At 41.7% G+C, this 17,421-nt stretch overlaps 1 pseudogene; it reads left to right on the top strand.

Moving 5' to 3' along the window:
• The first annotated feature begins 7,387 nt into the window (after positions 1-7,387).
• Positions 7,388-14,030, top strand: LOC135097565 (juvenile hormone esterase-like; annotated as a pseudogene).
• Positions 14,031-17,421: the final 3,391 nt, after the last annotated feature.

Here is a 17,421-nt window from a genome sequence, read left to right as displayed (position 1 = left end):
GATTTGCATTGTTCTAGGCATAGACGTGTTTCATTTTTAGTGTTGTACATTCTCTCTCTCTCTCTCTCTCTCTCTCTCTCTCTCTCTCTCTCTCTCTCTCTCTCTCTCTCTCTCTCTCTCTCTCTCTCTCTCTCTCTCTCTCTAGTGAATGAATGAAGGTATAGGAGTGAGGCGTAAGAGTAAAGGAGTGACTAAAAGCAAGGGGCGGAGGTGCTTTAACACCCTTAAAAAATTTCATCATACAGCAGAGCTACAACACAGACCAGAGAAATTTGCATGTCACACTCAATACAACCTGTGTCTATGAAGGAGTGAGTCACCCCAGTGCTGCAAGAAAATTATGCCTCTTTATCCGGTACCACCAAAAAAAGAAAAAAAGAAATAAACTAGAAGACAGAGAAATTTGTAAAAAAAAAACACAGAACATAGGTATCTCTATAAATTACCTGTTCTGTCTGATTACGACTGACTCACTGTTCCATATGTTTCACAGGCTACTGTGTGGAATTGTTTTGCGGACACTGAGCAAAGATGTTAGCAGCCTTGTCCCGGTAGTTTGTGTGTGTTTGCGTATTAATCCTCACTGATATATATATATATATATATATATATATATATATATATATATATATATATATATATATATATATATATATATATATATATATATATATATATATATATATATATATATATATATATATATATATATATATATATATATATATATATATATATATATATATTTTTTTTTTCTTGAAGATAAACAATTTTCTATACTGTCAAAAGTTCCCCAATTTTCAGGTTTTTTCATGCATTTCTTACAGCAGATTTCCCAATAATATTATAAACACTCTCAGTGGTCAGAAGAGTTACTACCAGTACGTATCATTCAAAGTCACTAGTATCGAGCTAAGAATGTAGGAGTGAGATCTACACACCCAAGACGAGGCACAGGGCAGGATTAAGAGACAGGATTCGGATGAGTCCTCTCTTTGAAGACACAGTAACCTCGAGGAGCCAGCTGCTTTCTTGCTCTGAGGATAGCTCTCTCTCTCTCTCTCTCTCTCTCTCTCTCTCTCTCTCTCTCTCTCTCTCTCTCTCTCTCTCTCTTCAATTTTTGCTCTTAGAAAGCTCACACACGCACTTACACACAATTTACCAAAGTTTAACCCCTCGACCCCCTGTCTTGCCTGGAACTGAGGCAGACTGTCCGTGGCGGTTCCCGGAGGCTGGGCAAGAACGCACGGGAAAGAGCAAACCTTACACTGCCGCGACTACAATTTCAACACGGGATTAATAATTCAAACACGATGCCAGTCACCTCGCACATACAGAGTTTCCACCCTCCTTAACGCAAAGATTTGGGTCCGCGAACGAAAAGAAAAGAAAAAAAATATTAATAATAAAAAGTTAAAGGTCTGTTACGTTCTGGGGAGTATTAAGTAAGATTAAGGTCCGCATTCTTGAATATTCCAGGTTCTATCTCCAACACTTTTTATAGACTATAGTGCGAGTCACACAGCCACGCAACCAGGTGGAGGAGCTTTACATCACTGGAAATGGACAAGGTGCAGGTGAGTCAATCACCACCAGCCACACAATATTACCACACTCGCTCAGAACTGTAAACATTTCAGTGTAAGTAACAATACACTCAAAGTGACCCCACAGGAGTTGTCAGGAAACGTACAAGTGGCGCCACCAACTCCTCCACTTCACTCACTCAACCCAAGCTATTCCAGTCCCTCAAGCCAAGGCTGTCTCGCTCAGCTGGCTCCCAAAGGCCACAGCTGCCATGTCTTACTGAGTCCTTCAGGCCCGGACTGCCCTGCTGGACTGTGTCCTTCGGGCACGGACTGTACCGACAAATTGCAAAATATAACTTCATACTGCACCGCCCCGGCCTGGATTGTCCCACTCCCGGACACTTGTTCCAGCAGTCTACCTTTAGCCTTTTTGTTAACAGTGCGACAGTCAGGTGGCTTCCAGGTTTTGTTCTCCCTAAGACTTGAGCTCTTCCTAAAGGAAGGATCAGAACACGTCCACAGCTGTGGAACTGATTCCGTGGCTTTCCTTACTCCAGCCTTTTTCTTTGTCTTTTAGAGAACGCCACTGACAGGCATTCCATTCACTTTTTGTTTGCAGCGCCTGCCCGGCGGCGCTGCCTTCATACATGTGAAAGTAAAGAAAGAAGAGACTGAGAGAAAATAAACAAGACCAAAGTTGCTATTTTCATCCATGTATATTGTTAGTGTACTTCTCCACGTCATGAAGAGTTATTTAAGGAAAATGTATTTGTTGTTGTTTTGATAAAAGAGAACTCTTCCTAAGCCAGCACTCCACCACCACAACTACCACAACCGCCTCTGTTGCCTCCAATACTTCTACCACCACCACTACAGTACTATCACTGCCGCTGCAGAACCATTGCCTCACGTCAGACCCTCGAGGCTCACTCAGCTTCGGCGCAGCGTTGCCCTGAACGGCGCCGACCGACCAAAGCCTCCGCGTCACCTTGGAATTTTCAGCACAGAAGAGAGTGCAATTGAGAGTATTGTGTTTATGCCGTCCTAAGAGGGCACACTGGGGACCGGCAGCCTTTCTAATGCCTTCCTTTGCTCGCTTTCATTACTAGTGACCATTTTTCCCCTTTTTTTTCTATGTTTCCTTTCCCCTGCGCGAAATGACAATATTCGTGACGGTGTGTCTGCAGGGGACGGTCAGGGTAAATACGGGTGTTGCTCGCTCTTATCTCTGAAAATGTTTTGCTGCAAAATACGAAATGTTGCAGCGTCCTGACGGCTTCTTTGCATAGAGGGCAAGTGGGATCTCCATTGGGCTTTTTTTTTTTTTTTTTACTTTATTTTATTCTTTTGTTGGGGTTGGGAAAAAGAGATGGAGGGGGGAGGGTGGGATAGGGTTGCTCCAATTTAAAGCTGAGTGTGTTTGTACTCTCTCTCTTTCTCTCTCTCTCTCTCTCTCTCTCTCTCTCTCTCTCTCTCTCTCTCTCTCTCTCTCTCTCTCTCTCTCTCTCAGAAAACAAAGTGTCCCTGAATTTGTACATTTTCTTTGTGGTTTCTTCCTGTAACTGAATAATGTTATGTTTCTCGATGTGGAGGCAATGCTCATGTCAGATTTCCATTGCACTTCTGATGACAGTGATGCATTTTTACTAAAGCCATGAAATGATGCATCTTACCCGCACACTGGTCTGCTAAACTTGCTCACTGCACATTTCCCAGCCTAGCACAGTCTTCGCCTGCCTATCTACCTTTAATTGGCACCACACACACATGCACACATCATCTCCGGCGGCTCATGGTGGAAAAAGACAGTCTCGTGGACCACCCTACTACCCACGAGAAACTTAGGCTTAGCACAGCTGGCTACAAACATTCATGATAAGATCCAATAGCACACATTAGTTACCGCTGCCCCTTCATAATGAGGCTGGTCCTTGTCACGCATGTACTTCAGTCCTGAGACCACAGCAGCTACTCAGAGATTGTCACCATAATTTCTGATGTCTTCCTGAACGGCTAGTTGTGTCACAAGACGAACAGAAGGCGGTAATTCAATAACGCTCACAACTTGTCTGTAGTTCAATCTTGCATAATTATACAATATTCCCCGTCACTGTTGCATTGGCTGTATCGTGATGACATCGTGCAGGGCCACACAGGTTCACCCGTTGCCGGGCACCTCTTGAGTGGTGAGGCGACCAAGGAATTTGTAATAACCTCATATGTAAAGGCTGGCCGCTCCAGAGTCACTCTCTCGCTCTCTCTCTCTCTCTCTCTCTCTCTCTCTCTCTCTCTCTCTGATGGATACGACGATAACAATAAAATAACTTATAATAATTATAATAACACTACTACTACTACTACTACTACTACTACTACTGTTAGTGCTACAATAGTAGTAGTAGTAGTTTTATTATGATTATTATAAGTTATTTTATTGTTATTTTAGTGCTAATCATCACAATAAAAACAGCAAGAACATTATTATTCATTAATGATCTTCTAAACCAAACTTCTTGTCCTATCCACTCTTATGCTGATGATACCACCCTGCACTTTTCCACGTCTTTTCATAGACGTCCAACCCTTCAGGAGGTAAACATTTCATGCAGGGAAGCCACAGAACGCTTGACTTCTGATCTTTCTAAAATTTCTGATTGGGGTAGAGCAAACTTGGTATTGTTCAATGCTTCAAAAATGCCTCATCCATCTATCAACTCGACACAACCTTCCAGACAACTATCCCCTCTTCTTCAATGACACTCAACTGTTCCCCTCTTCTATAATCTGAACTGGAAACTTCACATCTCATCTCTAGCTAAAACAGCTTCTATGAAGTTAGGTGTTCTGAGACGTCTCCGCCAGTTTTTCTCACCCCCCAGCTGCTAACTCTGTACAAGGGCCTTACCTGTCCATGTATGGAGTACGCTTCACATGTCTGGGGAGGTTCCACTCATACTGCCCTTCTAGACAAGGTGGAATCAAAAGCTTTTCGTCTCATCAATTTCTCTCCTGTAACGGACTGATTTCAGCTTCTCTCTCACCGCTGCAATGTTGCATCTCTAGCTGTCTTCTACCGCTATTTTCATGCTAACTGCTCTTCTGATCTTGCTAACTGCATGCCTCCCCTCCTCCTGCGGCCTCGCTGCACAAGACTTTCTTCTTTCCCTCACCCCTATTCTGTCCACCTGTCTAACACAAGAGTTAACCAGTATTCTCAATCATTCATCATGGTAAACTCTGGAACTCCCTGCCCTCTTCTGTATTTCCACCTTCCTATGACTTGAATTCCTTAGAGAGGGAGGTTTCAAGACACTTATTGATCAATTTTTGACTACTGGTTTGACCCTTTTATGGGACTGACATTTCAGTGGGCATTTTTTTTATTGCATTTTTGTTTTCCTTGGCCAGTGTCCTTCCTACATAAAAAATAAATAAATAAATAAATAGATAGATAAGTAAAAGAGGCCTGTATGAATAGAAGACTGAACCTTGTGGAAAAGACTAATGAAGTCCAGTGAACATATGAACATGAAAAAAAAGTTCCTCCGAGACAGTGACATTGAATACTTTCAGATTGTGTTGTATAATGTAAAGTAATGTGAAGTGGACACTGTGTGTGTCTCTACCATAGTTACCCAAAGTTGTATCTGTCGTCTGGCCAGACTTGAATTTCATATCACGGATAAACAACGCCTCAAAATGCATATGTGCATAGAAACATAGAACATTTCCCGCATAGAATAACCTGCACCTTCACCTCTGACAATATCTGCACAAACTCGTGTTACACCATATATATATATATATATATATATATATATATATATATATATATATATATATATATATATATATATATATATATATATATATATATATATATATATATATATATATATATATGTGTGTGTGTGTGTGTGTGTGTGTGTGTGTGTGTGTGTGTGTGTGTGTGTGTGTGTAGGTAAGAGGTGGGGAGGCATACGTGTGGAGCTCGCACGATCACGTCACCGCACGTCACACAACATGAAACTTTCCTTGGTCCATCTATTCTCATCCTTCTCACCAGACGCCAGTTAGGCTATAAGCCTGTCAGCTCGATGACATCCGGACAATACTCCTCCATCCGTCTGGGTCTTCATATTCTCTGTCCTCCATCACCTCGACCATTGTCGAGGTGATACTAAGGTCTACTAAGGCTCTCTTCAATACCTTGCTTCCATCTCTTCCTTGGTCTCCCTCGTGGTCGCCTGCCTCTTGGTATCCACTCCATATATTTCTTAGCATGCCGATCTTCTTCCATTCTCTTAACATGTCCAAACCATCTCAGTCTTGCTCTATCAACATCCTCCAGTAGCGGCGTCACTCCCAACTCTTCTCTTATTTGAACATTTCTCATCTTGTCCCTTCTTGTAACACCCCTGATTATTGAGCACTCGCATTTCGGCTGCCTGAATCTTCGATTCTAATTTTGTAATTAAAGTCCACCACCATTCAGCACCATATAACAGGATTGGTATAACAAGTGTATTGTAAACTATTAATTTGCATTTTGCAGGAACATGTTTATCTTTTAGTATTGGATACATCTATTGCCATGGGTAAATATAACCAGCATTGCCTACATCATACTATTTATTTTTCATAGTTACTCTCTTTATCTCTAATGCATTTCAGCACGCATTATTCTAAGCTATAAACAGAGTTTCTCTTGTCTTATTTATGTAATTAAAGAACTATAACTAAGAATATAATGAATTGCCCTACGCTGGAACAACGGTACCGGGGAGGAAGGTCGATTCACGCAGCGAGAGGAAAACCAGTACGAGAGGAATTCACAAACTCCTGGTAGAAAGTCAAGGGCACAACATGTGAGTGAAGGTTAATGGAAGGTCACTTGACTTTTGTGTGTTTAGTTTTCGATAAAAATACTCATTTCATCTCCGTGTAGGAAGTCACACTGTGGGAGAGTGAAGGACCCAGAGAAGGAGGGAGAGGGACAGGGTAGGTTACTCGATTTTTACGCTCAGATTTTCACCAAATATACTTGCGTCAAGCTAGGGATGTCCTCCTGTTTGTCAACCGTAGTCTCAATACGAGCGCCCGGCAACTGAGTGAGCTGTGTTGCCTAAGCACGTCTAGTGCCTGTCAGGAATACTAAGGCAGGATAGGAACCATGCAGTGGTGAGGCTCAGATGTGCTGATGCATTAAACCATCTCACACCAAAGTAAGAGCAAGAATGGAAGTAATTGGATTATATATTATTATTATTATTATTATCATTATTATTATTATTATTATTATCATTATCATTATCATTATCATTATTATTATTATCACCATTATTACCATCATCACCAATATTATTTGTTATAGCAATACTGTCATCAACACACACACACACACACACACACACACACACATATGATCATCATCAGTATCACCACTCGTCATTAAATATTAAATATTTCCTTGAAGTTCATACGGTTTTCGTGTCAGCACTCTGTCTCTTTGTGCAGGACGCCTTGCTGAGGTGATTACCTGACACGAAAGAACTGAATCCACAAACTTTCTCCAATCGTTAAGTTTGTAAGACTTGATTCAACTCAGGTTGCGGAAGGATGGCTAAAAGACTGTGTGTGTGTGTGTGTGTGTGTGTGTGTGTGTGTGTGTGTGTGTGTGTCGCGCTCATAACCGCATTCCCAGTACTCGTAAACAACTGTAGTACACAATTTCACGGGCCCTGTGGGAACTGACAACTCTCGTTCATCATGTTCCTTTAAATCTACTCGTGTGATCAAGCTCTCACATAAAAGGAGCGTCACGGAGCATGTGCGTCAGTCTGTCACCCGGCCCGCGCACTAAACAACCCGACTCTCAGCACTGAGGGAGCATTGGAAGTTCTGCAACGCAGTGCAGATAATCTTATATTTCTTTTGTTAAGGAACGAAACATTTGTGCGCGATTATCTGTGTGTGTGTGTGTGTGTGTGTGTGTGTGTGTGTGTGTGTGTGTGTGTGTGTGTGTGTGTGGACTGATGTACAAATATGAGTTTATTTTTGTGGCTGGTATGAAATTATCATGTATGTTTTGTCAAATAAACGCGTTAGTGAGACAATGCAGCTCCTACAGTTATCTGTATGAAGACTAAGACATGGCACGTGACATTCCTGGGGAACCCCTGTGTTGATGACAATCAAGCTGGACTTAACAAGATCTGACTTAGTGTTCTGTGGTCTCTGAGTTAAGAAGCTGAACATCCCCCTATGGACGGGAAACTTAGCGTAGCATCGTGTGGCTTCACTTCTATTTTACTCGTTGAAAAGACTGCTTTGTGTATTTCCTATGATGTTCAGTTGCCGCTTTGCTTCCTTTATGCACCCATCTTTGGCGTCACAGTGCCGCCCGGTGTGAGGAAACATTTTGTTTTGAAAAAAATCACAACAGAAAATATACAGACAAAATAAAAAGCCACTAATACTGATTTTAGTTGTTCCTATACTCTTCCTCTCGCTTGTATCTCACAGCAGCAGAATAGAGAGGGATGGCGCGTGGTGCGGCTCTGGTGGCGACGCTGGTGGTGGTGGTGGTGGTGGTGGTGGCGACTGCTGCTGATGTGCCATTCGTTGATACCAGGGATGGCCGCGTCTCAGGCATTGTGGAGGAATCGGTGAAGGGCCGAGACTTTTCGTCATTCTACGGCATTCCCTACGCTCGGCCACCACTGGGGAGGCTGCGATTCAAGGTAGGCCGACAGACGGTGAAAATTTGCGGAGTAATGAAAGCACTTGACTTCATCAGAGTGAGACTGTAAAATGAGGGTGGGAAAATACTGGAAGGTAATGTGTCCTTTCTTCCAGGATCCCGAGCCCTTCCCAGACTGGGGGGCCATGGGGGAAGCCTCCATTCCCGCCCCGCCGTGCATCCAGTATTTCTCCGCAGCAGAGAAAGTCGGAATAAAGGAAGTGTTGGGTGAGGAGGATTGCCTGTACCTCAACGTGTTTGTGCCCAAGGTGAGGCAGAGAACCCCGGAGAGACTGCTTTAATCTGTGACATGTGAACCTAAGAGCATAAGGGAAGCTGGGAGAAGAAAGTAGGCCTACACGTACTAGGTGACAGTCCTTGTCTAAAACCTGTGTCCACCTGCCTTCCCGATCAGTAAATTTAACTAATCCTTTTTTAAAGCACCCAGGTGACTCGGTACTAGTAGGCTGATTACTGCATATATTCCAGTCATCTACCACTCTATCTGAGAACCAATTTCTTCCCTTTTTTTTTATTTATTAGTTTTAGTCCTATCCTGATTACTAACACTAAGGATTTTGTTTAAATTGTTCTTGTTATACCTCTTAATCTAAGCTTTTCTAGCGAATGTAAAATTTAAAACTTTAATCTTTTGTAAGGAATATTTTACATCCCCTTTTAGTCATCTCTCTCTCTCTCTCTCTCTCTCTCTCTCTCTCTCTCTCTCTCTCTCTCTCTCTCTCTCTGTGTGTGTGTGTGTGTGTGTGTGTGTGTGTGTGTGTGTGTGTGTAATAGTACCAATCTTATCACAGATTAATGGAGACGCTAGCTTCCCGGTGATGGTTTGGCTTCACGGGGGAAGGTTCACCCATGGCAGTGCCCAGGAGTACCCTCCTCACGTCCTCCTGGACCACGACATCGTGCTGGTGGTGGTGCAGTACCGGCTGGGTGTCCTGGGTGGGTGGTGTGTGGCGAGCTGGTGACTTCTCTTACACGCGGCGCGGCCTGTGTACTGCTCTTCTCACTGCTTCTCTCTCACTGTACAGGCTTCCTGTCTACCGAGGACTTGGCGATGCCTGGGAACCTGGGCCTCAAGGACCAGACCCTGGCGCTCCGGTGGGTGAAGACCAACATTCACCTCTTTGGCGGAGACAACATGCGGGTCACCATCTTCGGTGAGAGTGCCGGCAGCGCCGCCGCCCACCTCCTCATGTTCGTCCCGGAAGTTTAAGGTAGGACTCCTTTTGGACTTCACATTCGTTCTCATCATCTTTGTTTATACACACACACATACACACACACAGACAATATATATATATATATATATATATATATATATATATATATATATATATATATATATATATATATATATATATATATATATATATATATATATATATATATATATATATATATATATATATATATATATATATATATATATATATATATAATTTCAACCTTGTATATCGATTTGTTCACATATTTGCATGTAGTGAGACAAGTTGTATTGTTTTGACAGATCTTTTCTCCCGTGCTATCATGCAGTCTGGAACAGCACTGACGTCCTTGACTATCAACAATAATCCTCGCAAAGAGGCAATTGAAGTGGGCGGCAGCCTTGGGTGTCCCACAGACCAGGGCAGCAACACGCTCCTTCTGTGCCTGCAGGGGCTGGATGCAAAGGCTCTCTTTCCTCGTTACGAAAGCTCCAGAGTGAGTGGCACTCACTGTGCCAGGTGTCAGGACTACTTGCTCAATTAACTTGAACATTCAATTGTGGATATATTAAAATTACAGTTCTGAGGCCATTTAACTTGTACAGAGATGGGGAGTGCTGCCGCTCACCTTCACGCCCTGAGTGGACGGCCGTTGCCTGCCGCGTCACCCTGCCCTGCTGATAAGTGAGGGGCGTAGCATCCGGGTGGACATCATATCAGGCATTACCAGAGACGACGGGGCTCTTTTCGCCTTGCGTAATTATCGCCCAACTTACGTGGTTAAAGATCATGCTTCACTAACTGAAATGTCTGAGGGAATAATTACCTTCAAAATCTATTGTTTTGAAGATTTTTATTTATTTATTTATTTTTTTCCAGCTGCATTGGCAAAGAAACAGTTACTGGAGGAGCTACAGCACAATTTTAGCATGGCCGGGCCTGCGTCCCTTCAGCTTGAGGGCAGGAGTGAGGACCCGGAGGCTGTAGCCCGCCAGCTGTACCTCCACTACTTGGGCACCACGCACGTCACCGAGGCGCACGCTGACGACTTCATGAGGGTGAGCACCAACACTGGAGCCTAAGTCTGTTTTTTGCTGCACATGCTCCGTAAACTTTGGATGTATTTGCAATGTGAAAATTACTTGTTTACATATATGACATAAGGATGAGAAGACACGGCTCTACGTGAGGGGATGTTACACCTTAACACTTGAGACAAGAGGATGCCGGCAGTGTTTTCACTGTTCATTCTTAAATTCGCACCTATGTTACATCTTAAACATACAGAACTGCCAGCTGGTGTTCTGTACGGTAAACTTTTCCGTGATCATTCTGCTGTGAAAAAGCCTTGTAACCGTAGTTGTTAGTGATTAGTGATGAAATATGAGGGAGCTTTAAAAACTAGACTCACGTATGAAGATGATAGGTGGAGATGAACAAGCATGTTGCATTCAGGGACTGTCACGGGTTGATCTGATGGATTCTTGCCGTTTCCCTTATTATCTCATGTTCGTAGTAGTAGTAGTAGTAGTAGTAGTAGTAGTAGTAGTAGTAGTAGTAGTAGTAGTTGGATGGTGTGAACGTTCTAATTCTTTTAGTTATCAAAATAATAATAATATATTACTTAAAAAATGATAGACATAATAATAGTTATTACTATTGAAAATAACAAAAATAACTTAGTTTTTGTTCTTACTAGTCTTATTATATATGATTTTGACAGATGTTCACTGACCACTACTTCGCCGTGCCTCATGACCGCATCTCCGCCCACCACGCAGGGAAGATTTACCGCTACGAGCTGCAGCACTACGCCCAGCTCTCCTTCGGCCAACTGATCTGCCCTTCCTGCGACAACAAGTGTAAGCAATGCCTGGCCCACAACCTGCCCGAGGCACCGCGGCGTCAACACTGACACGAGGCGGTCAGTTCAGTGACGAATGTTTAGGCAGATGTTTTAAGAACACTGGCAAAATAACTGGGGACTGGCACCTTTAGTGGGCTTTTTTCTGCCCTTTTATTGCCCTTGTTTGGAGCCACTCTTACATAACAGATCCTGATAACTGACACAAAGAATTTTGCTTGTAACATCATATTCCCTATGTCACTTCAAGGCAATGAATAACTGTCAGAGATTTTATAGACATCAAGGGTGGTTCTCGACTTAAATACTCATAAAAACAGAAGGTGCTTGGCATAGCCACTACCACTCCTGATGTTATCACCAGCGCTGTCGCCACCACCGCTATACGTAGCAACTATCACCAGCCTTCTCACCATCACCACTACCACTACCAATAACTCTTATCCTATACTATTAATACCCTGCATCACGACAAATTCCAGTCATTATTGCCATCACCACCATCTCATCGCTGCCATCATTTTTATTAGTAATAGCACTGCATCCCTTTTCATCATTACTTAACATTTTAATTTATTTATACATAATTTGTGGTCTGAGATATAATCTTGTTGAAAAACTAAAACACAGCTGTGTCCGAGTCACTGTGATGTGTGCCATGAGTCACTGTGAAGTGTGCCATGAGTCACTACGGAGCTTTAAAAGAGGAGTGGCCAAATTTGAGGCTGAGGATAATGAAAGGAAGTAGGCACTATGTTTCATGTGGGGAGTACCACATGTAGGCCTGACAACTTCTTGCAGCTTCCCTTACTTTCTTGTGTTTTTTTTTTTTTGTTCTGACATGAGTGAATCACATCTTCCTTTTCTTATCTTTTCCGTTCGGCGTTTCCCTCGAGTGAGTGGTTGGCGCAATGTACGAGCCTGTCCTGTTGTTTCTGTCCCTTGAATCTTCCTCTGTGACTGCTATTGTTTGCAGTTCTAAAGCAATTCCACCGCTCCATCTCCTTCTCTGTCGTCCTCCCAGTTTTCTTCCCTCAAATGGTTTTCTCCAGGAATTTTTAATCGGTTTCTGATCGTCAATTCTGACAGGGGTGAGTCACGTAGACGATCTGTACTACTTGTTCCGCGGCGGCCCTCTCTTGTCGCCACGAACAGCACCCCCACAGCGACCCAAGGACTTACAGCTGCCCGACGACCTCACCCTCAGGGACATCATCACGACTCTGTGGACCAACTTTGCTGCCACGGGGTGAGATGGAGGACGGAGGTCCTGATTTCAGAAGTCTTTATGGAGGACTCTGAGAGCTTTAGAGTGGGCAAGATGATAAAGTATTGCTTATCAGTGCACTAACTTTGCTGCCGCGGGGTGAGATGGAAGGTGGGACCCTTTTGTGGAGGAGACTGATAGTTTTAGAGGATAAGATGATAAAAGTAAGGCTTATCATTGTACCATTGCTGCATTAGAGGCTCTTCAGGAAGTGCTGATGTCAGGTAAGACTTATCAATGCTTCCATCAATTCACTGTGACACGGTGACACCAACAACAACGATAGTTTGCCTGTGTACTACATATCACTGCAAAAAATTACCTCTTTACTGCATATATTAGACAAGTGAGTTGGTGATGGTGGGCAGTGGTGAGAAAACACAGAATTAAGCAGGGAATCTTTATTTCTACAATGTTTTGATGGTGTTGAAAAGTTAGAGAAAAAGATCTGCTTAATCCTGCTATTCCTCACCACCACACTCCAATAATTACTTTTTGTATTACTCATCATTGCAGCAATAGTTTATTTTTGTATCACTCATCATTGCAATGATAATAAATCTTTGTATTACTCACCAGTCCAACAGTGGTCTGTCTTTTATTACTCATCATTTTAATTATAATTTTTCGTTATTTCTCACCAGGAACCCAACCCCTGATAGCTCTCTGGGCTTCACGTGGGAAGCCAGCACACCAGAGAATCTGCAGTACCTCTCCCTCACGCCCTCGCCCTCCATGAAGCCAGACGACCGCAAGGAGGTGAGGGATGTTGCTTACTTAATCATTTACTATGAAAGATGTATTAGGCACTGGTATATTTCTATTCGTGTACTTATAAGCGTGTAAGGCGAACGCTTAGAACATATGTTGATGAGGGGGTGAGGGGGTAACCGACCTCAGGGTTACAAAAAAAAAAAAAAAGTAGAAAAAAGGCCCACTGAAGGTGCCAGTTCCGGAAGAAGAGAGCAAGAAGGGTTATCCATAACTAGAAAAGTGTCTGGAAACCTTATGTATTAGATAATTACATGGTCCATTTTCTATTTAAATTTTGACGTGGCAGAATTATTTACATAACTACATTTTTTTTTTCTTTATGAGTGTCGCTATTTGTGTTTTATAAATGTCACGCTCCGAGTATCTAGAGCGCATCCTTTGTCAAGCACTATCCATTTCACCCCCTCAGTAAGTGGTTCATGCAGGTTCTTTCTTTTCACAGACACGTAAGTTCCACAACTCTCTTCCCATCCAGGAAAATCTGATGCTTCACCCGCACCTGGTGAAGGTGTCTCAGGGTGCCACGCGCAGTTCACGTCATGAATTGTGATTTACCAACTCCTGATTAAATGCAAACAGTAACAAGCACCGCCTACCTAACAACATAACTTAGATATAACCACTTTATATATATATATATATATATATATATATATATATATATATATATATATATATATATATATATATATATATATATATATATATATATATATATATATATATATATATATATATATATATATATATATAATGAGAGAAGAGGACGAACAAGTGAGGAAGGCAATGATGGTGGAGGTTAGGGGGAGAAGGAGGGTTGGGAGACAAAAGAATAAGATGGAGAGTCGTAATAAGAAGTGATATGAACAAGCTGGGAGTGCAAGAAGATAGAAACAGATGGAGAAGGGTAACTCCAGCGGCTGACCCTGCAATACACTGGGATTAAGGTCGTATGAAGAAGGATATATATATATATATATATATATATATATATATATATATATATATATATATATATATATATATATATATATATATATATATATATATATATATATATATATATATATATATATATATATATATATATATATATATATATATATATATATATATATATATATATATATATATATATATATATATATATATATATATATATATATATATATATATATATATATATATATATATATATATATATATATGATGGGCCCTAACTCAGTGCAAACAAACGAAAAAAACGTCCACTGAGGTGCCAGTCAGTAAAGAAAAAAAAAATCAAATTTAAGGATAACTGTCTTGAAACCGAACACTTTCATTATTACCACGCTTAGAGAAATGCTGAGGTGTTATGATGGAGTGATTATGAAGTGTTTTGAGGAGTTGTATGGCTTACGAGTTGTGATGTGGTGGAATTGTGAAGAACTAAGGAGATAAACACCATCTGATTACTAAGAAAGTCGAGGGTGTAAAGCGCTGCTGCGTCTGATTTAGTCCTATAAAAATGGGTTGATTTGCTGTGAGGAGTCACTTCGAAACAAGCAGAGGTGGCGGCAGTGGTGGGCGCGGAAGTGAAATATAGAAACAGTTTTTGAAGAGGCTGGTGACATTTGATGAGGTACCGGCGTGCTCGGAACTAAGGGTACACGTGGAAAAGTGCCAAGCAAACCTCGCGCGAACACACCCAGGACGTGTCCTCCCGCGGCGTGCATTAAACATCAAAGCGCCCTTTGCTCAGTGGTCACCTTTACCTGGGCCGGCGCCGCCTCAGAGCTGGGCGGGGGCGGAGGGAACCCAACCCTCTTCCCTTCGCATTCCACCCTTCAAAAAAAAAAAAAAAAAAAAAAAAGACTCAAAGCTGAACTGAAAACAAGACAAGGATTAAGAGGAACACTGTGTGCACTTAGAAAGCTTAAGGGCGCGGAAAAACAACAACAAAAAAAAAAGGGAGGAAAAAGTAATGAGAAACGGCGCGTGCACTCAAGACTCAAAAGATAATGAAACACGGAAGGGCCTGAGACAAGAAACAAGAGACAAGAGCTGCGGCCAATTGGATCTACACAAGAAAAAAAAATAAAAATAATAAGGTGAGATCACAATGGAAAGTACAAAGATCCAAAAGCAGCGACAAAGGAAATGTCGTTAGGGATATTTTGTGAAGTTACATTACTGTGTGTGTGTGTGTGTGTGTGTGTGTGTGTGTGTGTGTGTGTGTGTGTGTGTGTGTGTGAGAGAGAGAGAGAGAGAGAGAGAGAGAGAGAGAGAGAGAGAGAGAGAGAGAGAGAGAGAGAGAGAGAGAGAGAGAGAGAGAGGGAGGGAGTCCACACTAAGGCTCACTTACAAAACAAAGGAAAATCACGGCCCTACGTAGATAAAAAAAAAAGAATAAAAGGAAAGAAAATCAAGAATATTGTAAAAAAAAAAAAAAAATCGGACAGCACTATACATACATACGACAAAAAAAAAAAAAAATAGATAAATAAAAACAGAAATACAAATAAATTTAAAGATAAATAAAAGAAAAGAAAATAGGCAAACAAAACACCCCCAAAAAATAAATCGTGTGATTTACATACAAGTATGTAAGAATATAAGAACACAAGAAAATAAGCGAAGCTACAAGAAGCCGTCAGTCAGAGATGCTCTGGCCAAAGAAAAAAAAAAGAATAAAGAGAAGAAAATAAAAAAGTTTTAAAACTTGGTGGCATCAACATCTGCAGAGTAATACGACACGTTTTTAGTGTCCAGGAAGCTGTATTTCTCGTAGCCTAACTTAAAACAACTGAGGGCGGAGCAACACATGTACTAGTGTCCACGAATGTGCCCACAATCTAGCCTAACCCATCCTAACCTGACAGCTGAGCAACACACCAGCTTATAGTCTCCACGAACCAGTGCTGCTCGCAACCTAACCTTACCTAACCTAACCCAACACGAGAGAGAAGTAACACATCTACATCTAGTCTCCACTAACCTGTACTGCTCGCATCCTGACCTAACCTCCACGAACCACTGCTCGCAACCTCCTTCTAACAGTATAACCTCAAACAAAACCATGCAAGTAATAGAGAGGTACATTCCCCACTCCGAGCTGGCGGTTAATTTACGTGGAAAAGGTTGCAGCCTCCGCCATCCTTTATCCTGAAGGAAGCACCGCAGGATTCTTCCCTTCCTGCGAGATGGTCATGTGGTCATGGCCGCCTCCCTGGGCTGCAACATTTTTATTGGCTTTTCCTATTTGTCTTTTTTTTTTCTCGTTAACTTTGGAACTAATTAACTTCTGACGGTTTTTTCCTCCAGCAATGACCTTTCTCTCGTCAAGGATAAAGTCATCCATTATATGAAGTTTTCATCGACAAAAACATTGATACTTTTTTCTTTCCTAGAGTGTATGTAGTCTTTTTTCTCTTAGAAGGACGCAACTTCGATCCGAATACGTAATTATGTCAGGAATTAGGCTTTTCCTAATAAAACTTTCATGTACGGACAAACCTTTCTTAATAAAGCTTTCATATACAGAGAACATCGCTCACATTCCTGCACAAAGCTTTCTACTTTATTTGTTTATTTTTTTTAGATGAAGCTGCCTGGGAGTGATATACTTGCCTGTAAAAGAGGCTGGCTAGAGACCGCAAGAGCAAAAGAAAAAAATATATACTGCTCCTTTCAACATGCAACTTACTACTAATCAGGTAAGAATGTTTAGCACATACTCCATTTCCCGCTGGAGGGAGAGACCCGCCAGGTGTCTGCAATACCCACATATATTTAGAACGAAGCTTTCAGCAGCACACGAAGATATCTCTCTCCACGCTGCATCACTGCAGCAATATGTGTTGGGTATAGGTATTTCTCCTTCTGCGCGATAAATAGGAATTTGCAGGCATCGTATAAGGAGAAATCGTGACGTGAAAACATCATGTAAATTCACTTAAACTTAATATATTTTAAGTCCCTGCTCAAGACTACTGACTCCATTATCAAATGTTTTTTTTTTTTTAATCAGAAAATGCAAGACT

This window comes from Scylla paramamosain, unplaced genomic scaffold, assembly GCF_035594125.1.
Source record: "Scylla paramamosain isolate STU-SP2022 unplaced genomic scaffold, ASM3559412v1 Contig25, whole genome shotgun sequence".
Taxonomy (NCBI): Eukaryota; Metazoa; Arthropoda; class Malacostraca; order Decapoda; family Portunidae; genus Scylla; species Scylla paramamosain.
This window is presented reverse-complemented; position numbering and strand designations above follow the sequence as displayed.